Source organism: Arachis hypogaea, chromosome 17, assembly GCF_003086295.3.
Source record: "Arachis hypogaea cultivar Tifrunner chromosome 17, arahy.Tifrunner.gnm2.J5K5, whole genome shotgun sequence".
In the NCBI taxonomy this organism is placed as follows: Eukaryota; Viridiplantae; Streptophyta; class Magnoliopsida; order Fabales; family Fabaceae; genus Arachis; species Arachis hypogaea.
Genome location: NC_092052.1, coordinates 67,127,262 through 67,133,512, shown reverse-complemented (window position 1 = coordinate 67,133,512; position 6,251 = coordinate 67,127,262).

Genomic DNA, 6,251 nt, shown 5'->3' with positions numbered 1-6,251 from the left:
ACCTAATTCTAGAGAGAAAAGGGAGCTTCTCTCTCTCCAGAAACTAACTAAAGGCTCATCATGAATAACTAAGTGCTCCCTCTTTGCTCAAGCTTGAATTCTGCATGAAATTCCCTCAGAAACTAGTTGGATTTGGGCCTAGGCAGCTCAGAAATCGCCCCCAGCAATTTTACTTTAAATGAGTCACATGCCAAGCGTCACGCGTATGCGTAGGTGACGCGTACGCGTCGCTGGCCAAAACTCCTACTCACGCGTACGCGTGGGTGACGCGTGCGCGTGGCTTGCAAATCTTCAATGCACACATACGCGTGGATGACACGTGCGCGTGGCCCTCAATTCTCCAAATGCTCATTTCTTCATGAATTCTCCACTTTGCATGCTTTTCTCTTCATTTCTTCCATCCGATACTTGCCTTATGAACCTGAAATCACTCAACAAACACGTAAAGGCATCGAATGGAATTAAAGTGAATTAAAATCACCAATTTAGGGCCTAAAAAGCATGTTTTTACACTTAAGCACAAACTAAGGGAGAATTACAAAGCTATGCTATTTCATTGAATAAATGTGGGAAATGGTGATAAAATCCCCAAAAATAAGCACAAGATAAACCACAAAATTGGGGTTTATCACCCACCTAATTCTGTAACAACCCCGATTTTTGAGTACGCGAGATCTTTTCTGGAAGTACGAATTTCTCTGGAAGATCAGTAAGGGGAAAACCTTTGATATATCATCAAGTATCTCAATCCTCATTGTCATTATGTCATCTTTAAGTTAGAACCTTTTCCGAGACAAGCTCGATAACGCGGTCGCGAAGAACCTAGTTTTTGAACCGTATCGGTTAGGAGTTTTGATTCGGTTTTTCGTAAATAGTCTTAGTTTGACAAACCGGACCCGATTTATGAGATAAGAGAGATAATAGGATGATATTATCATTATATTAGTATTAGAAGCTTCTTGATTGATATTATAAGGTTACCTGATCAGTTTTAGTTAAAAACAGAAAATCGGTTTAACCGGGTTCACAGTTTACTGGTGCAGCTTAGAACCAGCACTCTCTGATGACTTTAACAATGCTAAGGCCTCATTATACATGTCTTATTCTCATAATAAATATGTTATTAGTGTCATTTATGCTAGTAGCTCAGAAAATAATTTTTTAGAGATGTTTTTACAAGTGTTCCGATACATCTAGTTTTAGTAGTTATACACATGAGATATTTTAATATTATTTTAATCCACCTCCAAGCCAACCAATCATAACTCACCCTACACCACCAAAACTCCCAAGGCTGGCTCATTTTCACTTTGTGGCCGAAAATAGGTAGAGAGAAAAAGAGAGAAAAGTTCTTAGTTCCAAATCTTCAAAGCTTGATTTCTGCTGAACTAAAACTCAAATCAAAATTCCAATCCGACCAAAATGATCCTCTCTTCTTTCTCTACATGATCATATGACTTATCAAGGCTGGAATCAAGGTGAGTTGGCTGCACCATCTCTCTTTTGATTCGGTTTCAAGGAAACATGCTTAAATATGTGTTTTCTTGATGTTCTTCCTTAGGAATCATGCTTAACTTGACTTGAGGGCCAAGAAACGTGAATTTCCAGCAAGTCTAAGGTTAGAAATCACTTCCTAACTTGCTGAGTAAGATTTGGTTAGTTGAGGGTTTTTGGATTTAAAGTTGTTCTTGATGTGATTTAGGAGGAAAAAGTGCTTAAGGACCACCTGAAAGTCTAACTGAATTAGGAGCAGCAAAACCAGGTAGGGTGTCACAAAATTAATCTTGATTATTTGTGTTTGAGTTGTGTGAATGTTGTATAAATTGTCTGTGCTAAAAATTGGTTGCATATATGATTCATTCTTGGTGAAAATTTGGTGAAATTTTGATGAAATTTGATGAAATTCAAGCTTTAAAGTTCATGTTCTTGGGGCAGCTGGAAAAATGAAACCCTAAGCTTAAATTGAGGTTGAATTTGTGTTGAAATCATGTAGAAAAGATGGGGTTTTAGTGGCTGTTGATTTATTATGAATTATAGTAAAAATCGGTTGCTGAAAAGACTGAAAAACGGGTAAAAACAGAGAAAGAATCTGAAGAATTTATGAAGAACATGAAGAACACTTTGAGTGTGATGAAGAACAATGAAGAACAGGCCTTAGATCTTAAAAAGGGCAAGGAAGTAAAATTTTTGGTGTTTAAGGGTTTATTTGGTAATTTCTGAAAGTTAGGGTGGTAAAAGTAGAAATATTAAAAGTTACGGGTGGTAAAAAGTGAATTTTAAAGGTTAAAAGTAAAAGTAAGTTAATTTTCGAAAATTTAATGTTAAAATAATAAAAAAATAAAAAAATATTAAATAATAATATTTAATTAAAAATAATATTTTAATAAAAATAATAAAATAATGCGGAAAAGGCAGTTTTCTGTAAAAGCTTTAGAAAGACAACTTTAAGCGCAGAATCTCATAATTACCTTCATAAAACACTTAGGGAGTGGTAAAAACATATTAGTGAGGCAAAGATAAATAAAAGATAAACAGTTGAAGAAAAAGTCTATAAAGTTTTAACGATAGAAAAGCAGACAGAGACTAGTGAACGAACTAGGGCAACTTAGTTAGTACTTGAGTCGTGACTAGGGTTAGGTATTATATGAAAAGTTAAACTGTTTCAGTTTAGACTTAATGAACCTATACTTGGGACATGCTAACTATTCATACCGAAATTTACATAAGCTTTAAATACACAAGTTAAACAGAGAAATCAGAACAGGGTAAAGAGACTAAGAGCAGAAGGCTTATTGAAAAGTTATTTGTTGCTTGAGGCAACCCAAGAGATATTATATATATATTTGTTGCCTAATGCAACCCAAGAGATATTTTATATATATATATATATATATATATATATATATATATATATATATTTGTTGCTTAAATGCAACCCAAGAGATATTATTTATTTGTTTGTTGCTTAATGCAACCCAAGAGATGTTTGTTTATTTATCTGTTGCCCTGAGGCAACCCAAGAGTAATTTTTCGTTCCCAAGAGTATATATTTCCTGCGAGTAGAAACCAGAGGCTGTCTCAATAGAGCTGCTAATAATTGTATGCGCATTTATTTGAACGGAAAATCGTATCCGGGAAATCGTGAACTCGTGACCGGATAAATGTCGGTAATGCAGGTGCTAACCGACACATGAGCTCATGGCCTGTGCTGGGGCTAGACATGTATCATTCTTGTCTACGCATTATTCTCTGTTGCATTCCTACTTGTGTGTGATCTATTTCTTTGTGTGTGTTTGCTCGAGTGTTATGTCTGTGCTTTATCTTCTTGTATTCTTCTGCTTGTGTTCTGTTCTTTGTTTTTCTATCTATTTTTAACTTCTGTTTACTACATTACTGTATTCTATTATCCATCTGCTAATCGAAAATGAATAAATGAACGTAACTAACAACCCCGACCCTACTAAGAACTCCCCAGTTCTTACCCCTTCTCTCCCTTCCTCCCCCTTAGATGGAGATGGGCGTGATCTTCTATGAGTTCGAGGACCCTTACGTCTTCGAGGATCCGGTACATCACAGTTACTTCATCATGAGATTGGAGCCTCGTATTAGACGATATGTGTTACCTAATCGAGCTTTTCAACATCCTCTGTCTAGCCCGCATTTTGGCCCTAATGCTCCTTACGACTTTCCCTTATCCTGGTTACATCCTGACGCACCTGGACATCCTTTTCCTGATGATCCTGAGCACCCTATACCAGCTCAACCTTTGAATAAGGCAGTACCTGAGCCTATCATTCCTGATGAGCCTGAGTTAGCTGGTGACTACGTACCTGAGATACCACCAGAGTGGGATTTTCCCTCTAAGCCGATCCCTGACTTTCCACAGCCTGATGAGCTGGCACTACCGGACGGTGGGGTAGCCCCTATATACGCGAACGGACTTGTGTTCGCGAATGATTTTGTACATAGTGACAGCAGGGCTTCTAGTGGATCTGAGGGTATAGCTGTAGCTGCGGACGATGAGGAGGAGGAGGATCCTGAGATAGAGATAGAGCAGGATGAGGAGATGGATGAGCCTCACGGTGATTCTCCGAACGGCCACGTGTAGATATAGTTTGACTGCGGAAGGGGCATTCTTTTGATGACACTCTAGTCTGACATTATCTGATAGTTAGTCTCTCATTTGTGTTAGTACACCCAAGAGCTAGGAGCTATATAGTGGTTAGGCTAGCCTGGGTGCCAGTTTAGCGGCTTTTTGTATGGGCCAGACCCTGGGAGTGTCGTGTATATATTAGCTACATAGGATGACGAGGATGTAAACTGACTTGATCTTGTGTAAACGCTACATGTTTTGTTATAGTGTACATGATGTATATTATCAGCTGTGTTTCTATGTTTATTTATGCTTCCTTTCTACTTCTCTCAATGTATGCCTGTTTATTTTACCTTGTTATCCGCAACGATATAATAAAAAAAAATGTTACTCGTAAAATTGGCAACGTTCTAACAAGGCACAGGCTCATATATTAAATAATAGATAACAGTTAGAAAGGACAAGTTAGTAACACTTAGCTTCTTGTATGACCATGGCATACTGGGAGTTGGGTCGTTACAAATTCCATTTCTTCTCTTCTTTCCATTTCATTCCTTCTTCTCTCTTCTCTTCTTTTCTTTCCCTTCTTCAACCATCATCCAACACTACCAAACACCATCTATCACCATTTTCTTTAGTTAGTTAGATTGTTAGTTATCCAGTTAGTTTGATTTTTGTTTAATTTTCTATTTTTCATGATACATGTTGGATTAGTGATCTTGTTTACTATCTATTGTTGTTGATTATTGATAAGATGTTATTTTAACATCATTGTTGTTAATTTTCATTGTTGGATTTCTTTTTTGAGGTTATATTTTGTTACTTGGTTGTGAACTCTTCATGCTTAACATTTATGAATACCAAGTGTATGACATTGCCTTCAAGCTCTCTAGATCTTTCGAATTGCATGTTGTAACTAGCCATCATGTGATTTGATTTCATTACCTATGATGAGGCAATTATGTATTATCAATGCATTTTTTATTAGGTGATTCTTGTTATGATTGATCTTTATTCACATCACCTATTTCATGCATTGAGATTTTGGAATTGTGGAATTGGATCGAAAGCTTACTTAGTGACATATTTTTTAGCTTTGTAAAGCTTTATGGACCATGCTTGTTATGTGATTGAGTTTAATTTCTATCTTCTTTTTTCTAAGTTCCATGGCACCCATGTGTTTAACTTCTATGTCACTTAGGTATTGCAAATAAAATTCAAAGTGTGTCATTGATTGTTGTGTAAGTTTAATACACCAATTGGTCACTAAGTTTACTTACACATCAATCAATGTCCATTCATTATCCATTTCACAATTGCTTGATTTTTGCTTGAATGCTTCTATGCTTCTTCACTACTTATTTGGTTGTCTCAACTTACAAGTTACTTTAAAGTATCTCAAGCACACTAGATTGAGTGAAGTGCATGCTTCTTCTGTATAATTGTGACATAACTCTCTATACTAGGGTGTGTATTCTAAATCGTGCGCAATCTTAGAATTCACACACCTATTTTTTCATCAATGTCACAGTAATTCACTCACTCGATTCTAGTGATTTAACTCATTCCAAGAATCTATTCTTCCTAGCTTGTGCATTTACTTATCCTCTTATCTTGTTTTCTATTCTTAGGAGGATGCATTATAAGCAAGAACGGAAGCGGAAGGAAGAACATGCAGTAGTTGGTTGATCCACCAGCTGAAGGTGGCAATCCGGAAAGTCGCCATACCCCCTTGCTCATTTTTGAATGCACCGAGGACGGTGCAAACTTTTAAGTGTGGGGAGGTCGTCCGACCAATCGGCTGCTTTTGGGTGACAAATTTTTAATCCCAACACTTTTGCATTTCATTCTTAGGTCTTTTTAGAATTTTTAGTTGCATTTTCTTATTTTGCATATATATATATAATAATCTTAGTCAAAATAATGAAATTTTTCAAGGATTTTATCTATAGGGCACCCCAATTGATTGAAAAAAATTTTTTTTAGAACTTGTTTGAATTACACACATTGTGGAACATGATTTTTGAGCTAAGAACATGTAAGCATGTAAGATTTGAGCCTAATTGTGTGGTTACATCATATAACCACTTATTTTCATTCTTGTGTATATTATTCTCTTTCTATGATTTTAATCTTTGATTTGTTTGATTCTTTATGT